The sequence below is a fragment of the Callithrix jacchus genome, chromosome 9 (genome assembly GCF_049354715.1).
Source record: "Callithrix jacchus isolate 240 chromosome 9, calJac240_pri, whole genome shotgun sequence".
Lineage (NCBI taxonomy): Eukaryota > Metazoa > Chordata > Mammalia > Primates > Cebidae > Callithrix > Callithrix jacchus.
The window spans coordinates 98,670,533-98,694,416 of NC_133510.1; the positions used below are offsets into that span (position 1 = coordinate 98,670,533).

Sequence of the window (23,884 nt, forward strand, 5' to 3'; positions counted from 1 at the left end):
TCTTGACCTCCTAGGCTCAATGGATCCTCCTGCCTTGGCCTCCTGAAGTGCTGAGAGCAAAAGCGTGAGCCACTGCCGTGGCTTCAGTTTCTTTTTTACTTTCTTTCTTTCTTTTTTTTTTTTCCAAGATGGAGTTTCACACTTGCTGCCCAGGCTGGAGTATAATGGCCCGATCTTGGCTCACCACAACCTCTGCCTCCTGCTCTCAAGCGATTCTCCTGCCTCAGCTTCCTGAGTAGCTGGGGTTATAGGCATGCACCCCCATGCCTGGCTAATTTTGTATTTTTAGTAGAGAGGGGGTTTCTTCATTTTGGTCAGGCTGGTCATGAACTCTTGACCTCAGGTGATCGACCTGCGTCGGCCTCCCAAAGTGCTGGGATTACAGACATGAGCCACCACGCCTGGCCCTTCAGTTTCTTTTGAGGGCTTCTCTCCTTCCTACGTCTGAGTTCTTTCTGTAGCTTAGGGCTGTGTGCTAGCTCCTCTCTTTGCTTTTCTGTGCACTCTTGCTGAGGCTCTCGCTTACCTGACTGCTTCCATTCCCATCTCTACGCTGATTTCCAAATCCCTGTCTCCAGTCTAAATCAGTTTTACTTTGTTTCTCTTTTCTCTGCCCAGCGTTAACCTTGCATTGATCTTTGTCTTTATTTCATTCTTTGTACTCTTTTTGAGATTCTCATTCAAATAAATAGTAGCTGACTCTTAGGTTGGGCACAGTGGCTCATGCCTGTAACCTCAGCAATTTGGGAGGCCAAAGTGGGCAGATTGCTTGAGTAAAGGAATTCAAGACCAGTCTGGCCAACGGTGACACCCTTTCTCTACTAAAAATACAAAAATTAGCAGGGTGGTGACACACATCTGTGGTTCCAGCTACAGGCTGAGGCACGAGAATCTCTTGAACCCAGGAGGTGAAGGTTGCAGTGAGCTGAGATCGCGTCACTGTACCCCAGCCTGGGCAATAGAGGGCAACCTTGTCTCAAAATAAATAAATAAAATAAAATAAAAACATAGCTGACTCCCCACCCACTGCAAAAGAGACAGAGTTTTGCTCTGTTGCCCAAGCTGGCCTTGACTCCTGGGCTCACCTCAGCCTCTGGAGTAGTTAAGACTATGACTTTCAAATTTATTATCTCTAGTTTGTTTTTTTTTTAACATTAGAACTTTGTATAAAACACTTGGCCAGGCACGGTGGCTCAAGCCTGTAATCCCAGCACTTTGGGAGGCAGAGGCGGGTGGATCATGAGGTCAAGAGATCGAGACCATCCTGGTCAACATGGTGAAACCCCATCTCTACTAAAAATACAAAAAATTAGCTGGGCATGGTGGCGTGTGCCTGTAATCCCAGCTACTCAGGAGGCTGAGGCAGGAGAATTGCCTGAACCCAGGAGGCGGAGGTTGCAGTGAGCCGAGATCGCGCCATTGCACTCCAGCCTGGGTAACAAGAGCGAAACTCTGTCTCAAAACAAACAAACAAACAAAACACTTGACATCTTCATTTGGATGGCTTCATAGATGCCCCAAACCTAAAACTAGTATGTCCAAAATTGAATTCATCATCTCTCCTCCATGCCCCAAATAACTTCCGCCTCCTCCGCTCCCATCTTGAAGAATGGTAGTGCCGAATCCTGAGTTGTTGAAGCCAGAAACCGAGATGCCATTCAAGCTGCCCCTCTCCCTTCCTCCCTCTTTCTTCCTCCCTCCTCCATCCAGTCTGTTACCAGGTCTTCTTGGTTCTACCTTTAAATATCTATCTGTTCTGCAGGCTTTCAGTCTTGCTTCTCATCCACAAGCCATTCTCCATGGAACAGCTAGAGTGACTTCCATGTGTGTTTGTGTGTGTGTGCTTTTTTTTTTCTCCCAATACCTTTAAGTCTTTTTTTTTTTTTTTTTTTGAGACAGAGTCTTGCTCTGTCTGCCAGGCTGGAGTGCAGTATCGGTCTCAGCTCACTGCAACCTCCGCCTCCTGAGTTCAAGAGATTCTCCTGCCTCAGCCTCCCAAGTAGCTGGAATTACAGGTGCCCGCCACCACACCTGGCTAATTTTTTTTATTTTTAGTAGAGACAGGGTTTCACAATATTAGTCAGGCTGGTCTTGAACTCCTGACCTCGTGATCTGTCCACCTCAGCCTCCCAAAATGCTGGGATTACAGGTGTGAGCCACTGCACCTGGCCTAGAATGACTTTCTAAAACACAAATCTGATTAAGTTATTCCCTCATTTACACCCACTGAATGACCTTCAGGACTAACTCCAAACACCTTTAGCTGAGTTACAGGCCTGTGTGATTTTAGCCTTGTCTACATCTCCGGTCTTAATTATTTCTCCTCACATCAAGATCACTTCTTTTCTGAGCCTTTGCGTTTGCCATTCTCTCTGCTTGGAATATTCCCCTTCTTTCTTTGGCTAACATGCCACCCACTCACCCTCCAGCTCTGAACTGAGGTGTAAAGCCCCCTAAGACAGCTTTCCATTCCTTTCCAGGACTGACTTTCTGTTCTTTCCAGGTCATAGTAGTCTATGAGAACTATGAAGGCAAAGACCAGGTCTATTTGGTTCTGCACTTTTTTTTTTTGAGATGGAGACTCGCTCTGTTGTGCAGGCTGGTGGCTGGAGTGCAATGGTACAATCTCTGCTGACTGCAACCTCCACCTCCTGGGTTCAAGTGATTCTCCTGCCTCAGCCTCCCAGGTAGCTGGGATTACAGGCATGCACCACCATGCCTGGATATAATTTTTGTATTTTTAGTAGAGACAGGTTTCACCATATTGGTCAGGCTGGTCTCAAACTCCTGACCTCAGGTGATCCACCCACCTCAGCTTCCCTCCCAAAGTGTTGGGATTATAGGCATGAGTCACCATACCCTGACTTGATTCAGCATTTTATCCCCAGTGATCAGCACAGTTTCTGGAGTACAAAAGGTGCTCTTGTATAAATATGTATGTAATATAATGTTTATACAAGAAGAAATATTTGTTGGATAGATGCATGAATGGAGACAAAGGCCAGGCTAGGATTTTATGCCATGCTACAGCACTGAGATTTTTTTTCTTGTAACTGATGGGGAGCTAGTGAAGGATTTTAAGTGAGAAAACAACATAAATATTTGCCTTTTGGAGAAGTCCCCAGGTGATGCAGATTATGACTGGGATGGGGATGAGGGCTGGAAGCTAGAAACAGCAATATTGAAATGTTATCACAGTAATCCAGGGAGGAAATCAGGACCTGAATTAAGATAGTGGCAGTGGGGATAAAGATGAGTTGATTCTGAGAGACAGGGACTCAGAATGACGGCATCCGGTGACTATTTGGTGGGGTGAGTAAAAGAAAAGAGTTCAAGATGACTTCCAGATTTCTTTCTTTCTTTTTTGGGGGGGAGGGGAAACAGTTTCTTTTTCTTGGGTCCAATATTTACTTTTACAAGTTTGGGACAGAGTTTCATGCTGTTTCTTAGGCTGGAGTGCAGCTGAGTGATCTCAGCTCACTGCAACCTCCACTTCCCAGGTTCAAGTGATTCTCCTGTCTCAGCCTCCAGAGTAGCTGGGATTACAGGCACACACCACCATACCCAGCTAATTTTTGTGTTTTTTAGAGACAGCATTTTGTGATACTGGCCAGGCTGGTCTACAGCTGCTGACCTCAGGTGATCCACTCACCTTGGCCTCCCAACGTGCTGGAATTAGAGGTGTGAGCTACCGTGCCTGGCCTGACTTCCAGATTTCTAACTGGATGAATGAGTGATTCACAAATACTTGAGGAGGGTCTGGAGGAGGAAATCACAACTGAAGGTGATGAATTCTGTTTGGAAGATGGTAAATCTGGTTACCTCTGGGTTATCCAGATGAACCTAATAGGAAAGAGGTTAGAATTGAAGATAGAGATTTTGAGTCATTAGTGTAAGAGAGGGACTTGACAAATGCAAGTGAAGGTAAGAGATCACACAGTGACAAGAAAGTCAGCGATGGAACTCTAGGGGATACTGACTTTTTTTTTTTTTTCCCGAGACAGTCTTGCTCTGTCACCTAGGCTGGAGTGCAGTGGTGCTTTCTCAGCTCACTGCAGACTCCACCTCCTGGGTTCAAGGATTATAAGTGTGCACCACCACTCCCAGAGAATTTTTGTATTTTTAATAGCTATGAGGTTTCACCATGTTGGCCAGGCTGGTCTTGAACACCTGAGCTTAAGTGATTTACCCGCCTTTGCTCCCACAAAGCACTAGGATTACAGGCATGAGCCACTGCATGTGGCCAGTGATACGGACTTTTAAGTTATTTTTAAAAATTTGGCCAGAGACAGTGGCTCACTCCTGTAATTCCAGGACTTTGGGAGGCTGAGGTGGGCTGATTGCTTGAGTTGGAGACCAGCCTGGGCAACATGGCAAAACCCCATCTCTACTAATAATACAAAAAAGTAGCTGAGTGTGGTGGCTTATGCCTGTGGTCCCAGTTACTTGGGAGACTGAGGTGGGAGGATCTTTTAAGTCCAAGGGGCAGAGGCTACAGTGAGCCAAGATGGCACCACTGCACTCCAGCCTGCGTGACAGAGTGAGACTCTGTCTCAAATAAGATAACATTTAATAACTCTTTATTAAGTATCTTCTATGTGCAAGGCACTGTGCTTGGTAGTGTGTCTATGTGTATGCAGGTGGGGAAAGGAGATTATAAGGAAATAAAAGTTTCTCAATCTTTTAGTCTCTGTCTTTTTCTTTCTCACCCTAACTCTGTACCTTGTAACCAGCCCAACTCAACAACCAGGAGAAAAAAAAAAAAAAGGCAAGATCCATTCACATACATTGCCCAGGGTCCACCCTGGTTCCTTTTCTTGCTCTAGATCGTGTTTCCTGCTGTTTGGACTTGCACTGATCTTGATTACCCAATTGAATTCTTAGAACTCTTTAAGAACTTGGACTTACCTTTCAGAATGTTCTTGCTCCTAGATGCTTTGGGGAAGGTACGCTGCTCCAGTTCTGCTTATGAGGACCCAAATCCTGGCAGCAACTGGCTCACTCTTAAAGTCGGGAACAGCCAGTTTGGACTTCCTTTTTAAATTTTTTTTTTTGAGATGGAGTCTTCTTGTGTTGCCCAGACTGGAGTGCAGTGGTACAATCTCGGCTCACTGCAACCTCTGCCTCCCAGGTTCAAGCAATTCTCCTGCTTCAGCCTCCCAGGTAGCTGGGATTACAGGCATGGGCCACCATGTCTGGCTAATTTTTGTATTTTTAGTAGAGATGGGGTTTTGCCATGTTGGTCAGGCTTGTCTTGAACTCCTGACCTCAAGTGATCCACCTGCCTTGGCCTTCCAAAGTGCTGGGATTACAGGCATGAGCCACTGTACCTGGCCTAGTTTGGACATTTGGTTTGGGCCTTTTGTCTATGACAGTCCCTGCTGCCCTGGCCCCCTGTGTCCTGGTATCTGGTCTTGAACCTGTGAGCCTATTTTCAAGTCATCGCTGCTGGTGTTGGTTCTATATTCAACATGCAGACAACATTTAACTCTGTAGGGCTCAGGCTTCCTTAGTTAGGGCTGACCCTTTAGGAACCATGCTATGGTGGGATCGATACTGTGCCTTCAATATAAGGCAACTGTAGATTGATAATTAGGATGCTTTTCTCAAAGAAATAGGGAAACTCAATATCTAATATTATTCTCTTGATTAGCATTTAAAGATGCTAGTAAGCCAAGATTTGTCATATTAGTTGCTGTCCAAGCATGCTTAAATGTGATGCCTTTTTCTAATATTTAAGACAAGAACATAGGGATTTATTCTCAAGACATACAGAACACTTGAAAAGTCTAAACAATGTGTTAAAATGTAACAGGAAAAAGAAGTTACGTGTGAATTTCCTGACATGCTAAATTATAGACGTTTGCCTGCTTGGATCAGAATTATTATCTCATTTCTTTCCAGCTGCTGCAAAAATCCTCCAGAGACCCATGTTTACAGCTGTGGCCATTCATGATCTGAACAATAGCAATCAGTGATCCTGTTTAGGGAATAACAGCTTACTGTTACTGGTGAATAGCAGTTCATACAGTGTTTATAACATGAGCTGCCTATGAAGGGGCATCCAAGAGGAGTTAAGGGTTAGCGGGTATGAATGGCTTAAAGAAAAATTACACATCACAAAATACTTCAAGTCCAGCTGGTGGCAGAAGAAATCCATCTGGGAATTAAGCTCATCAGGAGTTTAACAACTAGGCTAGTTTAGGTTTGCCATGATTGAGTGAATCCAGAGTAGAGGGTTCAGGCCAGGCACAGTGGCTCATGCCTGTAATCTCAGTCATTTGGGAGGCCTAGGTAGAAGGATTGCTTGAGGCCAGGAGTTCGGGACCAGCCTGAGCAACAAGGTGAGACTTCTCGTCTCCCATCTTTACCCTAGGCCTTCCCGGCCCCCCCTACCCACCCCTGCAAAAGTTAGCCAGGCATTGTGGGTTGCACCTGTAATTCCAGCTACTCAGGAGGCTGAGGCAGGAGGATCCCTTAAGTCCAGGAATTCGAGGCTGCAGTGAACTATTTTCACACCACTGCACTCCAGCCTGGGCCTGTTTCTTTAAAAAAAAAAAAAAATGGTGAAAGGTTCTTAAGAGTAGAAAAGCAGCGTCTGTCTCCTTAGATTGAAATACTTTCCAATTTTTTCCCATGGAATTACTTCCTTAGTCCATTTTACCATAAGGGGGTGCTCTGGGATAATAGTTTTCAGCAAAGCAGTGGTCTCTTCTGCTCTGTTAACTGAAAAAGGCAAACATTTACTCTGCATCCCATCTGTATTCACTAATCTTCAAAGGTATCCATTTACATTAAAAACATGAAAAACAATAATGAAAACTATTCAAAATGTGAACAACCAATGACTGACTGCTAAGGAAAAGACAAACATTGAAAACTCTTTGGTGTAGGTATATGTTTGTTTTTTGTAAGAGATTAGAGCTGTGTGCGGTGGCTCACACCTGTAATCCAAGCACTTTGGGAGGTCGAGGCAGATGGATCACCTGAGATCAGATGTTCAAGACCAGCTTTGCCAACGTGGTGAAACCCCATCTCTACTAAAAATACAAAAAATTAGCCAGGTGTGGTGGTGCATGTCTGTAATCCAGCTACTTGGGAGGTTGAAGCAGGAGAATCACTTGAGCCCAGAAGGCAGAGGTTGCAGTGAGCAGAGATCATGCCATTGCACTCTTTCGGCAACAAGAGCAAAACTTGTCTCAAAAAAAAAAAAAGATTAGATTCACAGTGAACTGAAGCTGCACTGGATTTCTTCTGGGTTAGGACCAGAAAGCCTTAAAGGATTTGCATTTGTCCTTTTACTCTTTTTTTTTTTGGTAGCATTATTTGAACTATATCTTTCAGCCAATGTTGTGGAGATGCATTATAATTGAAATTGCTTTTGTACAAAGCTCTGTCAGTGTTAACCCATGCTTAATGGAAAGGCATAGGAATCAAGAATTACAAAGTAGTTTTATTCTCATCTCTGTCACATTTATGAATCCATTTTTAGGTTTTTCTCTCTTTCTTTTTTGAGACGGAGTCTTGCCCTTGTTGCCCAGGCTGGAGTGCAATGACGTGATTGATCTCAGCTCGCCTCACCGCAACCTCTGCCTCCCAGGTTCAAGTGATTCTCCTGCCATAACCTCCCGAGTAGCTGGAATTCCAGGCATGCACCACCATGCCTGGCTAATTTTGTATTTTTAGTAGAGATGGGGTTTCTCCATGTTGGTCAGGCTGGTTTCAAACTCCCGACCTCAGGTGATCCGCCCGCCTCAACCTCCCAAAGTGTGAGATTCCAGGCGTGAGCCACCAAACCCAGCCAATTTTTAGGTTTTATTACTAAGTATATGTGGTAAGGAGATGGAGAGGAAACTCAGTTCTGTTTTCAAATAGTTGAGAGAGGCAATCAGAAGCAATCGTAGCTATTGATGCACATGATGTTGTGACCATGATGTAACTCATCAAGGTCACCAACAGGACATTTGCAGAAATGGTCACAATTTGGAGGTCAGAATAGTGAGTTCTCAATGTTTGGTCCAGAGAACTCCGTGGGTTCTATGGCAGCATATTAGAAGGTGCTGGTTCCTTCCAGCCTGGGTGACAAATTGTCCTGGTGTACAGCACAGGGATTGGGAGAAATGTTACACCTTTGCTTATGGAGAGCAATTCTCTCTATATGCATTCTCTGAACTCACCTCCTTCAGCAAAGGTAGAAGAGGCTTCTTTAGTCATCTTCATGACCATTTAACTCCATATATAAAATAAAAATTTGAGGATTTGCATAATTGAACTTGGGAGATTTTATGAGAGAATAATGACTGGTCATCAGTCTTTAGTATCCTCGTTATACCAGTACTTTTTAATAATTCAAGATATATTCATACCAATACCTACTTTTGTTTTTTGTTTTTGTTTTTAGATGGAGTCTCGCTTTGTCTCCCAGTCTGGATGGAGTGCACTGGCATGATCTCAGCTCACTGCAACCTCTGCCTCCCGGGGTTCAAGTGATTCTCCTGCCTCAGCCTCCTGAGTAGCTGGGATTACAGGCATGCACCACCATGCCTGGCTAATTTTTGTAGTTTTAGTAGGGACAGGGATTTTGCCATCTTGACCAGGCTGGTCTTGAACTTCTTCTGACCTCGAGTGATCTGGCCACCTCTGCCTCCTAAAATGCTGGGATTACAGGCGTGAGCCACTGCACCCAGTCACCAATACCTATTTTTAAAAAATACATTTTCCTGCTGGGTGCAGTGGCTCACTCCTGCAATCCCTTCATTTTGGGAGGCTGAGGCAGGTGAATTGCTTGAGGTCAGGAGCTCAAGACCAGCCTGGGCAATATAGTGAAACCCTGCCTCTACAAAAAATCCAAAATTAGCCAGGTGTGGCAGTGGGCACCTGTGCTCCCAGCTACTCTGGAGGCTGAGGAGGGAGGATCACTTGAGCCTGGGAGAGCTAGGCTGCGGTGAACTGTGATTGTGCCACTGCACTCCAGCCTGGGTGGAGGAGCCAGATTCTGTCTCAAAATCAAAATACACAAACACCTAAAAACATTTAAAAATAATATTAAGTTTCATTTTCCAGAATTGATTTTCTTCATGGTGTATGTGTGTGTGTGTGTTTCCTAGAGGTGATGCAAGAAAAAGAGGAAAAAGTAGTTCTGGGTAAAGGAAAGCGTACATGAGTTTTTCTTTAGGTTTAAAATTGTATTTTCCTTGTTTTTCTTCTACCCATGAAAAAAAAAAGTCATATTTCTTAGACTCTTGATTATGACAGAACATCCTAAGGAAAAGACTTTCTTTAAGAGTTTAATATTAGAAGCCATTAGAGATTATCAAATGGTGAATATCTAAGAAAAGAAAATGTTTTCAATATTTGTTTTTTTGCCCCGCCTTCCCATCTGTAAATGTAACAGTTTTAAGATTTTTTTTTTTTTTTTGAGCCAGAGTCGCACTCTGTTGTCCAGGCTGGAGTGCAGTGATGTGATTTCTGCTCACTGTAACCTCTGTCTTCTGGGTTCAAGTGATTGTCCTGCTTCAGCCTCCTGAGTAACCGGGATCACGTGTGCATGCCACCACGCCTGGCTAATTTTTGTATTTTGTATTTTTAGTAGAGACAGGGTTTCACCATGTTGGCCAGGCTGGTGTCGAACTCCTGAGACCAAGTGATCCACTCTCCTCAACCTATCAAAGTGCTAGGATTACAGGCATGAGCCACCATGCCTGGCCAAAAGTTTTAAGATTTAGAGTAAACATATACTCCACTTGGCTGATAGTTGTCCCATACATTTTGTGGACTGAACAAGCATCAGATGGGGATGTGCAGTGGCTAGATTGGCTTTTGATCTGCACATACATTGCCCCGCCCTGCCCTGCCACCCCTCATTAATCCTTTGTGCAGACCAGAGGCTCTGGGTGCAGTTTTAGGGCAAAAGAATGATCAAAGTATGTGGGTGTGCATTTGGCCAAAGGGTTAGTTGAATGTGGAGCAGAGATACCAGCCTGGAAACAGGTCACATTTAATGAAAAATGCACGATCATCATGGCTCATTGTGGGATTCCCTGCCATAGCGAACACAGGGGAGAAGAAGGCATCTGTGTGGAACTGCTTTAAAACAGAGTTCCTGTGGATCCTGGCTGCTGGCGGGGCGGGACTCACCAGTACCTCTTAGGAAATGAGATAATGGGATTTTACTAGGCATAGTTGAGTGTTTTGGATTGTTAGTCATAATCTTCAAAAAGAAAACAAAAATTCCCTATCATTTAAATAGAGGAATGACTTCAAAATAATGACTGTCCATACTAGGGAAAAAATCCAGGGGCAAAGGTGTTTTCCCATCACATGCTGAGAACTGTGAATAAGCAGAGACATGAAATTTTTCTCATTCTACTTATGAAAAAAGAATAATGAAGAAAATAAAGTGACCAAAGTATCTCTAACTCTGGGTGTTAAACAGTATAAAGCTCTTTTCCAGCTGGGCATGATGGCTTATGCCTGTAATCCCAGCAATTTGGGAGGCCAAGGTGGGCAGATCACCTGAGGTCGGGAGTTTGAGACCAGCCTGACCAACATGGAGAAACCCCCATCTTTACTAAAAATACAAAAAAATTAGCTGGGTGTGGTGTCAGGTGTCTGTAATCCCAACTAACCAGGAGGCAGGCAAAGGAGAATTGCTTGAACCTGGGAGGCAGAGGTTGTGGTGAGCCTAGATCATGCCTTTGAACTCCAGCCTGGGCAACAAGAGCGAAACTCCATCTCAAACAAATATTAATAATAATAAAATGAAACAAAATAAAACTTTCTTAGTGCTGGGCACCAGTGGTCCATGCCTGTAATCCCAGCACTTTGGGAGGCCGAGGCAGGTGGGTCACCTGAGGTCCAGGAGTTCAAGACCAGCCCTGGCCAAGATGGTGAAACCCCGTTTCTACTAAAAAATATGAAAATTAGCTAGGCATGGTGGCGAGCGTCTGTAATCCCAGCTACTTGGGAGGCTGAACAAACAACAAATAACTCTCTTAGATACATACTTTATTAGAAGTTCTTCTATTTCCTTTCAAATACGTGTGTGTGTGTGTGTGTGTGTGTGTGTGTGTGTGTGTGTATGTTTTAATATATTTGTAATAATCTCTAAGTACATAAGCAACATAATTGAGGTTATTTTTTGAGGGAGACATTAAAGATTAAACTCAACCACTTTAAACATGGAAACAAAATGCTATTTGGCAGTGTTAACAAAAATTTTGTATCGTTATTATGGCTAGCTGTTGATTGCAAACAATACAGCAATGGAAAGTGGCTTTCAAAAGGGCAAGTATATTAATGAAGGTATTACAATGGAAATAAGGAAGTTGATAGTTTATTCTGCCTTCTGCTGGTTAACATTATGACTCATAACATCAACCCATTCCTTCAGAAGAGCTAGAATAGTGAGGGGCCATGAAATTAGGACATCAAAGAAGAATGAAAGGATCTTGGAATTTTTGAGTCTGAAAAAGGCAAGACTAGAGGAGTCCAGAAAAGGAAGAAGGATTGGGCTGCTTTAGGATGGGCCTTCCAAGTAGACTATGTTCAGTGAGTGGAAGTAATAAGGATAAGGCAAATTTTGGCTAAACATTGAGCTCTTCACTTGTGGAGCCATTGGCCATTTGTAGAGGAGATTCAGATAGTAGGAAGATACCATAATAGGATGAAGTCTATGCGAGCAAGATATACCCTCAACCTGCCAAAACCCTGGGAGTCAAATTCAATTTATTTGCAAAGAATGTAAAAATAAGTACAGAATCAAACAACTATTAATATAACCTTAGGTGTACAATAAGTGTTACAAAATATTTTACTTCTTAAGTATTTGTTGAATTTGAGTAGGTTTAAAGTGATAAGTCCAGAAATATTTTTATCTATTTTTCCATTTTTAGTATTAAGCGTATAATTTTCTTTCTTTCTTTTTTCTGAGATGGAGTTTCACTCTGTCACCCAGGCTGGAGTTCAGTGGCGCGATCTTGGCTCACTGCAACCTCTGCCTCCCAAGTTCAAGTGATTCTCCTGCCTCAGCCTCCTGAGTAACTGAGATTATAGGCATGGGTAACCATGCTTGGCTAATTTTTGTATTTTTAATAGAGATGGAATTTCGCCATGATGGCTAGGCTGGTGTCAAACCCCTGGCCTCAAGTGATCCACCTGCCTTGGACTCCCAAAGTGCCACCTCACCCGGCCAGCACTTTGGGAGGCCGAGGTAGGTAGATCTCCTGAGCCCTGGAGTTTGAGACCAACCTGGGCAACATGGTGAAACTCCATCTCCAGCCTGGATGACAGAGTGAGACTCCAACTCAAAAAAAAAAAAGTGCTGGGATTACAGGCATGAGTCACCATGCCTGGCCAATTTTTAAGACTATGCATAAAAATTGCTGGATTGAGGTTTTTTTTTTTTTTTTGGTTGTTATTGTTTTTGAGTTGGGGTCTTACTCTGTCACAAAGGCTAAAGTATAGTGGTATGATTGTGGCTCACTGTAGCCTCAAATTTCTAGAAATAAGGGATTCTCCCACCTTAGCCTCTCGAGTAGTGGGGACTACAGGCACACCTGGCTAAATGTTTAAAAACTTTTTGTAGAACAAAGGTCTCACTATGTTGCCCAGTCTGGTCTTAAATTGTTGGGCTCAAGTGTGGATCTCAGTTTTTGATAGAAAAATCTAAGTTTAGCCTCTTTTTAGATTATTATGACTAACAATGTAAAAAATAATCCTTCTGGGTTTTAGTGGCTATTGGAATAAATGGAACTTCTTCTTTTTACCTTTGCTATGAGCTGCAAATAATTGAATCAAGGGCCAGTGATTTCCTATGTCTGCCTTAAATAAAAGAAAAAATGACTTTGAAGAATCTTTTCTTGTTCTTTTCACAATAAGTGGTGCTGTAACAACTGGGTATCTATATGGGGAAACACTGAACTGACTTCAACCTTATACCATAGACAAAAATTAATTCCCGGTATGTGAAAGTCAAAACTATAAAGCATTTTTTTTGGGAGGGGGGACAGAGTCTCACTCTGTTGTCCAGGCTAGAGTGCAGTGGTGCAATCTCAGCTCACTGCAACCTCCACCTCCTGAATTCAAGCAGTTCTCATGCATCTGTCTCTTGAGTAGCTGGGACTACGATCACTTTAAAATGGGAACAAAATGCTATTTGGCAGTGTTAACAAACATTTTATATCATTATTATGGCTAGCTGTTGGCCATGGGCCAACATGCCCAGATAATTTTTGTATTTTTTGGTAGAGACAAGGTATATTAGTTTGTTTTCATGCTGTCAATAAACACATACCCAAGACTGGGCAATTTATAAAATAAAAAGGTTTAATAGACTTACAGTTCCATGTGGCTGGGGAGGCCTCACAATCATGGTGGAAGGCAAGGAGAAGCAAGTCACGTCTTATATGGATGGCAGCAGGCAAAAAGAGAGCTTGTGCAGGGAAACTCCCCCTTATAGAACCATCAGATCTTGTGAGACATATTCACTGTCATGAGAACAGTACGAGAAAGACTTGCCTCCAGGATTCAATTACCTCCCACTGGGTCCCTCCCAGATTTGGGTGGGGACACAGCCAAACCGTATCACAAGGTTTCACCATGTTGGCCAGGCTGGCTTCAAGTGATCTGCCCACCTCAATCTCCAAAAGTGTTGAGATTATAGGCATGAGCCACCATGCCTGGCCTATAAAGCTTTTAGGAGATAATATAAGAGAGTACTTCAATCTTATGAAATGATTTATTAAACAAGTCACAGCCAGGTATAGTGGCTTACTCCTGTAATCCCAGCACTTTGGGAGGTTGAGGCCGAAGAATCGCTTGAGCTGAGGAGTTTGATTCCAGTCTGGGCAACGTAGTGAGACCTCATCTCTACAAAACAAAACAAAAAGCCAGGCATGGTGGTGCACACAACTCTACTCCTAGCTATTCAAGAGACTGAGGTGGGAGGATCACTTGATCCTGGGAGGTTGAGGCTATAGTAAGCTGTGTTCACATCACTGCACTCCAGCCTGGATGACAGAATGAGACTCTATCTCCAAAACAAACAAACAGATCACAGTGCTGGGAGCAGTGGCTCATGCCTGTAATCCCAGCACTTCGGGAAGTTGAGATGGGTGGATCACCTAAGGTCAGGAATTCATGACCAGCCTGGCCAACATGGTGAAACCTCATCTCTACTAAAAAATATGATAATTAGCCAGGCATTGTGGTGAGCGCCTGTTATTCCAGCTACTCGGGAGACTGAGGCAGGAGAATCACTTGAACCTGGGAGGTGGAGATTGCAGTGAGCCAAGATTGCGCCACTGCACTCCAACCTGGGGGACAAGAGTGAAACTCTGTCTCAAAAAAAAAAAAAAAAATCACGAAAGTTCAGATACTTTTATATACTCACTAGATTTGCAAAAACTGGGAAGTCTGACAATATCAAAGTTTGGCCAGGATAGGAAGCAGTAGGAGCTCTCATACACTTCTAGTGCAGTGGACATTGGCACAACCACTTTGGAAATTAGTTTGCATTAACAAATGAAGTTCCAGATAAGCTTATCCTATGACACAATAATTCTGCTCCTAAGTATATGCTGTGTGCTTATGTTTATTACAGTTTGTGTTTTACAATATTTATAACAGCATTTTTCATTGTAGCTCCAAAATGGAAACATCATAAATATCCATTAGCTGTACAAGGGAGGAATAAATTGTGGTGTTTATAAAATGGGGAGGCTGGGTATGGTAGCTCATGCCTGTAATCCTAGCACTTTGGGAGGCTGAGGTGGGAGGGTCATTGATCCCAGGAGTTTGAGACTACGGTGAGCTATGATCACGCTACTACACTCCAGTCTGGGTGATGGAGCAAGACCCTATCTCAAAAAAATAAATAAATAAAAATGAAATGGAAAATTATACAGAAATGAAAAACTAGAGCTGCAAGCAGCAACATGAAGCAAAAGAAATAACAGTGTAGTACATAAGGTATGATTCCATTTATTAAAGTTCAAAAGTGGGCAAAACTAAACTGTATTATTTAAGGATATACTTATGGGGAGTAAAACTGAAGAAAAAGCAAGAACTTGTTAAGGATGAAAGTTAGGACCGGGTGCCATGGCTCACATCTGTAATCCCAGCACTTTGGGAGGCTGAGGTGTGTGTATCACGTGAGGCCAGGAGTTTGAGACCAGCCTGGCTAACATGGTGAAATCCCATCTCTACAAAAAAATATGAAAATTAGCCGGGCGTGGTGGCAGGTGCCTGTAGTCTTAGCTACTCCAGAGACTGAGGCAGGAAAATCACTTGAATCTGGGAAGTGGAGGTCGCAGTGAGCTGAGATCATGCCATTGCACTCCAGCCTGGGCAACATGGTGAGACTCCATCTCAAAAAAAAAATGATATCTAGAGTTATCAAGTCAATATTTTGAAGTATTTAGAGGAAAAATTAATATCCAAGCCTAACTTGTAGTAGGGGTTTATTTTTCTGATTTACCTGAAATCCTACAAGAGTAGATTATAGGTGAAATTATAAAATTGACCAGAAAAGTGGGCTGGGTGCGGTGGCTCATGCCTGTAATCTCAGCACTTTGGGAGGCTGAGGCAGGCAGATCACCTGAGAGGCTGAGGCAGGCAGGAGTTCAAGACCAGCCTGGCCAGCATGGTGAAACCCTGTCTCTACTAAAAATACAAAAATTAGCCAGGCATGGTGGTATGCACCTGTGGCAACACAGCAAGACTCCGTCTCAAAAAAAAGAAAAAAGTTTTTGGCTGTATGCCCTCTTCCTTCCTGCTATTTTCTTCTTGCTCAAATCTTGCATTTCATCTCTAACTTGTTTAACGAAGATAATAGCTGCTCTCTTGACTTAAGGGGTTAATTCTTCCAGGAATTTGTATTTTAAGAGATTCTTTGGAAGACTTAAAGGGTTTATAGACCCCAAATAAAATGTCAGATGATGGAATTTAAGCTATTTTTGAAAAATGTAAGGCCATTTTTCACAAGATCACTCACTTGTAAGGTATTGTAAGTCACAATTAACCCCTGCTTGTAGAAGACCTATCAAAGAAGAGATCTCTTCTGGGTAGGAGTTGGTTTCTTTTGAAATTGACAAAGATTTAGGGCACTTTGCCTGAATTTTTGCTGTGTGAAGAGGAAATCTCTACTAATTCAGTGAACTGTAAATAATGGTAAACACTTTTAGCTGCCCATGTATGAAACAGCTAGTCTCAGCTCAGTCAAGTGAAATATAACCAACCACTAAAATATAAAACTTAGAAGTCCTTCATAAAAGAAACTGGAGGCTGGGCACTGTAGCTCATGTCTGTAATCCTAGTGCTTTGGGAGTCTGAGGTAGGAGGATTGCTTGAGGCCAGCCTGGGTCAGACCCTGTCTCTACAAAAAATTGAACCAAAACAGAAAATCTTATCTGGGCGTGGTGGTACACCCTTGTAGTCCCAGCTACTTGAAAGGTTGAGGCAGGATAATTGCTTGAGCCCAGGAGTTTGAGGTTACAGTGAGCTATGATCACGTCTCTGCACTCCAGCCTGAGTAACAGAGAGCAAAGAAAGAAGCTGGAAAAATGATGCTGTTGGCTGGGATGAAATGAGTTTCTTTGACTTAAGTGTAGATTTTAAGATTATTAGTTTGGCAAAGTTAGAAAAGATATATCATTAGACAAAAGTTCAAGAATAAGATTTCTGTTGAATTTGAAATATATTCTTTAAACAATTATTGCCAAGATTAAACCATCTCCTATAATACAAATGAGTAAAAAAAAAAAGAATACTGGATAGCTAACTGATTTGCTAGATAATTTGTAGACCTGTACTTATAGCTAACAAAATAATTTTGAACAATTTGAACTATATTCTAGCTGTTGAATACCCAAAAGTCACTTGGTTCCAATAATTTACTAAGCCATCTCAAAATTGTGGGTAAAAACAATTGCTCCTATACTGGTTTAGATTTTAGCTCAACAATATACATAAGTGATAAAATATGTAGATACACACACACACACACACACACACACACACACACACACAGTCTCTCTCTCTCTCTCTCTCTCAAGTTTCAACTGCTTTCTTTTCTGAGTAGTCAGGGAAAACTTTTTGTTTTTGAGATAGAGTTTCACTCTGTTGCAAAGCTGAAATGCAGTGGTGCCATCTCAGTTCACTGCAACCTCTGCCTCCTGGGTTCAAGTGATTCTTATGTCTCAGTGTCCCAAGTAGCTGGGATTACAGGTATATGTCACAATGCCCGGCCATTTTTTGTATTTTTAGTAGAGATGATAGTTTCACCATGTTGGCCAGGCTGGTCTCGAATTCCTGACCTCAAGTGATCTGCCCACCTTGGCCTCCCAAAGTGCTGGGATTACAGGCATGAGCCACTGCACCCAGCTTGGAAACCTTTTTTAATAGGTATCAAAAATGGTCCTTTGAGTATCCTGATGTATATTTATTTGTTCTGGGTGGCCCATCTAGTCACCACATTAGTAGAAATCTTGTTTTTTATTTTAGTACACAGTTTTATGGAATTCTCACAGATACATAAGGATATGTATATAAAGGTGTTCACTGGAACATTTTAAAAACAAGAAATTGGAGATAAGCTGAAAATTTATTATAATGGGAAAGTTGTATTATGGTGCAAGGATACAATGCTATGTAATTCAGTTGTTAAAATGAATGAACTAAATATATAGTAGGAATGTTAAAGGGCCCTCACTTCTACTGAACTAAATTCTCTCTCAGGCCTGCACTGATGGCTTCATGGGGAGTTCCCTATGATCAGTTGACAGAGCAAGAGAAAACTCAGACCTGGTTTCTGCATGGTTCTGTGTAGTGTGTGGGCGCTATCCAGAAGGGATGGGACAGCATTTCAACTCCTTCTTGGGACGTTGATGAAGGACAGTGGTGAAGGAAAATCTTCCAAGTGGGGAGAACTTCAAACAGTGCACCAGGGTGTTCACTTTGCTCACAAGGAGAAATGGACAACATGCAATTATATACTGATTCGTGAGCTATGTCCAATGGTTGGCCGAACGGTCATGGACTTGGAAGGAACGCGATCAGAAAACTGGTGAAAAGGAGGCATAAAAATGAAAAAAAAAAAAAAGTAAAAATGGAAGGCATATTTGGATAGACCTCTCTGAATGAATGAGAACTGTGAAGATATTTGTGTCCCATGTGAGTGTTCATCGAAGGATGTCCTCAGCAGAGATTTTTAATTAATTAAGTTTTAAGACAGGGTTTCACTCTGTTGCCCAGGCTAGAGTATAGTGGCACGATCAGGGCTCACTGCAGATTTAGGTAAAGTAGGAACATGGGATCATTGAGGCTGGACTCAGGCAATCCCTTCACTTCAGCCTCCTGAGTAACCGGGACTACAGGTGCATGCCACCACGCCTGGCTAAATTTTGTAGTTTTTTGTAGAGATGACGTTTTGCTGTGTTACCCAGGCTGGTCTTGAACTCAGGTGCTCAAGCAACCTACCTGCCTCAGCCTCCCAAAATGCTGGGATTATAGGTGTGAGACCCCATGCCCAGTCAGCAGAGGAGTATTTAAATGATCAAGCAGGTAAGATGCCCTGGTCTGTGGATACAAGTGAGCCTCTTTCTTCAGCCGCCCCGTCATCACCCATGGGTGCATGAAAATAGGGCCTTCATGGCAAGCCTGGAGGTAAGCATGGTCCCAGCAGCATAGACTTCCACTTGTCAAGGCTGACAGCTACGGCCACTGCTGAGTGCTCAATCTGATAGCAGTGAGGCCAACACTGAGTCCCTGATATGGCACCATTTCCTGGGGTGATCAGCCAGCCACCTGGTGGTAGGTTGATTACCTTGGACTGCTTCCATCATGGAAGAGGCAGCATTTTGCTCTACTGGAATAGACACTTACTTGGGATATGGATTTGCCTTCCCTGTATGCAATGCTTCAGCCAAAACTACCATCTGTGGACTTACAGAATGCCTATTCACCCCATCATCATAGTAGTTTATACAACATTGCTTCTGACCAAAGAACTCACTTCATATCAAACGAAGTGTGACAATGGGCCCATGCTCAAAGAATTCTACCATGTTCTCCAACATTCTGAAGCACTCAGCTTGGTAGTATGAATGGCCTTTTGAAGACTCAGTTACAGCACCAGCCAGGTGGAAGTACTTGGTTGGGCTGGGACAAGGTTCTGGAGGAGGCTATGCGTCCTCTGAAGCAGTGTCCAATATATGATGCTGTTCTCCCATAGCCTGGCTTCATGAGGCCAGGTATCAAGGGGTGAAAATGGGAGTGGCACCACTCACTATTACCTCTAATAATCCACTGGCATTTTTTATTCCTGTCTCCAGGAACTTCTGCTCTGCTGGCCTAGAAATCCTAGTTTCAAAGGATAAATGCTTCCACCAAGAGACACAATAATGATTTCATTGAACTGGAAGTTAAGACTGCTAGCTGGCCACTGAGGACTCCTCAGACCTCTGAATCAAAAGGCAAAGGAGTTGCTGCACTGGCTGGAGTGACTGATCCTCACTACCAAAGGGAAAATGGATGACAGTAGAGGTAAGGAGGAGTATGTGTGGAATAGGAGATCTCTTAGGGTGTCTTGGTATCACCATGTCCTACGATTAAGGTCAGTGGGAAACTACAACAGCTCAATCCAGGCAGGACTCCTAATGATCTAGACCCTTTAGGAATGAACGTTTGAGTCACTCCACTAGCTGAAGAGCCATAGCCTGCTGAGGTGCTTGCTGAAGGCACAGGAAATACTGAACAAGTAATGGAAGAAGGTAGTTATAAATACCGGCTCTGACCATGTGACCAGTTACAGAAATAAGAACTGTGTCATGAGTATTTCTTCCTTACTTTGTTATGAATATATTTATATGTGTATATATATATGTTTGTGTGTGTATATCCATATATATGCAAACATATACACACAACTATCTTTGTTTTCCTCCCCTCTTATCCGCTTGTTGTATAGCATAGGATGTGTTGGCTTTGCATTGCAGAATTTAAGTTACGTTGTTTCAAGAAGAGTGCACATCACCTAACAGATTTGCATCCTCTCCTGGGGAGAGAGTTAGTACAATTTCAGTTGAATACAGGATGGTTGTATCATGTTAGGCAGAATTAAAGTCTTGTTGCTATCTTTATTTGGAGATGAAGTAGGGTTTAAAGAGATGGCTATGAGTGTCAAATTGACCAGGGCGAGACTTGTGATGGTTAATTTTATGTGTCAACTTGGTTAGGATGCCCAGATGTTTGGTCACCAGTCTAGATGTTACTGTAAAGTTGTATTTTAGATGTGAATTAGTATGCTTTGAGTAAAGCAGATTGCCTTCCATGATGCGGGTTGCCGAGCTATACATACAGTAAATTTCATTTTTATCAAAAATTTATGTTCAAGCATATACACAAATACTCATGGAAAAAAGGTCTGGAAACAATGTACAACAATTATTTCCTTTGGGGAATTAAATGGAAGTTGAGGTAAAGAAAGGGTCATGGCTGGGCGCAGTGGCTCACGCCTGTAATCCCAGCACTTTGGGAGCCGAGGCGGGCGTATCACGAGGTCAAGAGATCGAGACTATCCTGGCCAACATGGTGAAACCCTGTCTCTACTAAAATCACAAAAAAATTAGTTGGGCATGGTGGCGTGCACCTGTAGTCCCAGCTACTCGGGAGGCTGAGGCAGAAGAATTTCTTGAACCCGGGAGGCAGAGGTTGCAGTGAGCTGAGGTCATGCCACTGCACTCCAGCCTGGCGCCTGGTGATGGAGTGAGACTGTTTCAAAAAAAAAAAAAAAGAAAGGGTCATATCTTTCCTTTTTTTTTTAACATAATTGAGACAGGGTCTCACTTTGTCCTCTGGGCTGGAGTGCAGTGGTGCAATCTTAACTTGGCTTACAGCAGCCTCAACCTCCCAGGTTCAAGTGATCTTCCTACCTCAGCCTCCTGAGTAGCTGGGACTACAGGCATGTGCCACCACACCAGGCTAATTTTTTGTAGAGATGGGGTTTCACCATGTTGACCAGGCTGGTCTCAAATTCCTGGGCTCAAGTGATCCTCCTGCTTCAGCCTCCCAAAGTGCTGAGAGTATAGGCATGAGCCACTGCACCTGGCCTCCATTTTTATTTTTACAATTTCTCTAATTAAAATCACCCCACCCCCCACAGTGCATTCTTGCATTTGTCCTTTATTCCAGGGGAAGATACTACTTTTCTATATTTTGATTGTATCTTGATTAAGAATATCAGTTATCATCTTTAGGCTGACAAATTTTGTTTATCAATACTCACCTACAGCTCTATGCTGGAACCAGCACTACTTGATGCGTCAAAAGCACAGATATTCCATGGCCATCTTTCCTCCAATCTGCAGGCTGTAGAAGTGTGCAGAATAAGGCTAAGAATAATGTAGCTTGTTTGAGACTCACTATTTCATGATGACTAAATTTAGTACCATAAATTATTAACAATGTGTTGTATTTTTTTTCTTTTGAGACAGTCTTGCTCTGTCGCCAGGCTGGAGTACAGTGGTGTGATCTTGGCTCACTGCAGCTTCCACCTCCCGGGTTCAAGCGATTCTCTCACCTCAACCTCCCGAATAGCTGGGATTACAGACACCTGCCATCATGCCCAGCTAATTTTTGTATTTATGTAGAGATGGGGTTTCATTATGTTGGCCAGGCTGGTCTTGAACTCCTGACCTCAGGTGATTTGTCTGCCTCAGCCTTCCAAAGTGCTGGGATTACAGGCATAAGCCACTGTGCCCCGTGCAATATGATGTATTTTGCGTGAGTACAGATAACCTTTTATTGGTAGTGTACTTACATTCTTGCAGATTGGGCTCCCCAGCCGTAGACTCAGAACTTAACATGCAGGATGTTTATTAAGGAGTACCCTTGGGATCCTAACTTGTGGAAGGGGTGTGGGGGAGAGAAGTGGAGGGATAAATCCAGCTGTGATACACACCAACCACAGTCTCGGCCAATCCCACAAGAAGCGCCGAGGCTAGCATGGCCCTTTGGGATTGTCCTAAGTTGGCCTTAGATGGCCAAGTCTTTCTATTCCTTCATTGTCCAGTCATTGGATATGGGCCACCTTGGAAAGGGTGTGACTTTGGGCAAGGTTGCTCTCTGCTTCTGAGTCAATCTGGGAAGTGAATATGTGACTGCTGAAGGCTAATCGAGTTGCTAACGCAGGGTAAGGCTATCTACCAACAGAACTAGCATCTGGGACAACTATTCCTTCATTGAAGACACATCTGAGTGGTTATTCCAACCTCATGCACCCTTCTTATTTTTGAGATCAGTTTCTCAGACATTATGTGTCTTTTTTTCCCTCTCTTCAAAATATATGTAATATGTATCAGTATGATAATTCGATGAGAAAATATGAAATCCTTATGGTTTATTAAATGCTAGCTATCATTATAATTATTAATATTGTTATTCTCACTTAGCAGATGTCTTGACAAGACGTGGTATTGTTTCCCAAGCTTTTGTTTGTTTGTTTGTTTTAGAAAGAGAAAGCGAAAGGGGGAGAGAGAACAGGAGTCTTGCTCTATTGCCCAGGCTGGAATGCAATCTAGAAATAGGTATCAAAAACCTCCTTTATGCCGATAATTGTGCTTTACAGCAGAGACAGGAAGGAATAAGGGAAGAAAATAACAAGCAAACAGCAAACCAATATTTCATTTAAGTTTGTGAAATGCTATGCAAATGCTGAAGAGTGATTTACTTCCAATTATGTGATCACTTTCAAAATAGGTGTAAAGTGATACTGAGAAAAATATATGTTCTGTGGACCTGGGGTGAAGAATTCTATAAATATTCACTGAGTTTACTTGTTCCAGGTCTGAGTTCAAATCATAGATGTCCCTGTTAATTTTCTATCTCGCCAATCTGTCGAATATTAACAATGTGGTGTCAGTCTCCTGCTATTATTGTGCGGGAGTCCAAGTTTCTTTATAAACCATTAAGGACTTGTCTTATGTATCTGGGTGTTCCTATATTGGGTGCATATATATCTATGATCATTGACTCCTATTGTTGCATTGATCCTTTTACCATTATGTAGTGTCCTTCTTTGTTTCTTTTAGTCTTTGTTACTATTAAAGTCTATTTTGTCAGAGACGAAAGTTACAACTCCTGTTTTTCTTTTTTCTCTCCATTTGATTGGTAAGTCTTCCACCAACCCTTTGAGTTCTTGTGTGTCCTTGCTTATGAGATGGATCTGGATACAGCGTACCGATGGGTTTTGACTTTTTATTCAATTTGCCTGTCTGTGTCTTTGATTGGGGCATTTAATCCATTTACATTTAGGATTAATGTTGATATTTGTGAGTTTAATATTCTCATTTAATGCTCTCTGGCTATTTTGCCCATTAGTTGATATAGATTCTTCATTATGGAGATACTCTTTACCTTCTGGTAAGTTTTTGGGATGACTGATACTGGTTGTTCCTTTCTATGTATAGTGCTTCTTTCAGAAGCTCTTGTAAAGCAGGCCTGGTGGTAATAAAATCTCTGAGTGCTTGCTTGTTCGCGAAAAATTTTATTTTTCCTTCAATTTTGAAGCTTAGTTTGGCTGGATATGAGATTCTGGGTTGAAATTCTTTTCTTTGAGGATATTGAATATTGACTCCCACTCTCTTCTAGTTTGTAGGGTTTCTGCTGAGAGATCTGCTGTGAGTCTGATAGGCTTCCCTTTATGGGTAATCTGACCTTTCTCTCTAGCTGCCCTTAAAGTTTTCTCCTTTATTTCAACCCCTGAATCTAACGATTATGTGTCTTGGGGTTGCTCTACTTGAGGAATATCTTTGTGGTGTTCTCTGTATTATCTGGAGTTGATTATTGTCCTGCCTTACTAGGTTAGAAAAGTTTTTCTGAATAATAT

At 42.5% G+C, this 23,884-nt stretch overlaps 1 long non-coding RNA gene across 1 annotated transcript in view; it reads left to right on the forward strand.

Moving 5' to 3' along the window:
* The window catches only part of LOC128928598 (uncharacterized), a 121,704-nt gene that overhangs the window by 35,834 nt on the left and 61,986 nt on the right, over positions 1-23,884 (forward strand). Inside the window, exon 2 of the long non-coding RNA XR_008473930.2 lies at positions 19,332-19,542. This is a non-coding gene — a long non-coding RNA (uncharacterized LOC128928598). The remainder of the gene's footprint in view (positions 1-19,331; positions 19,543-23,884) is intronic.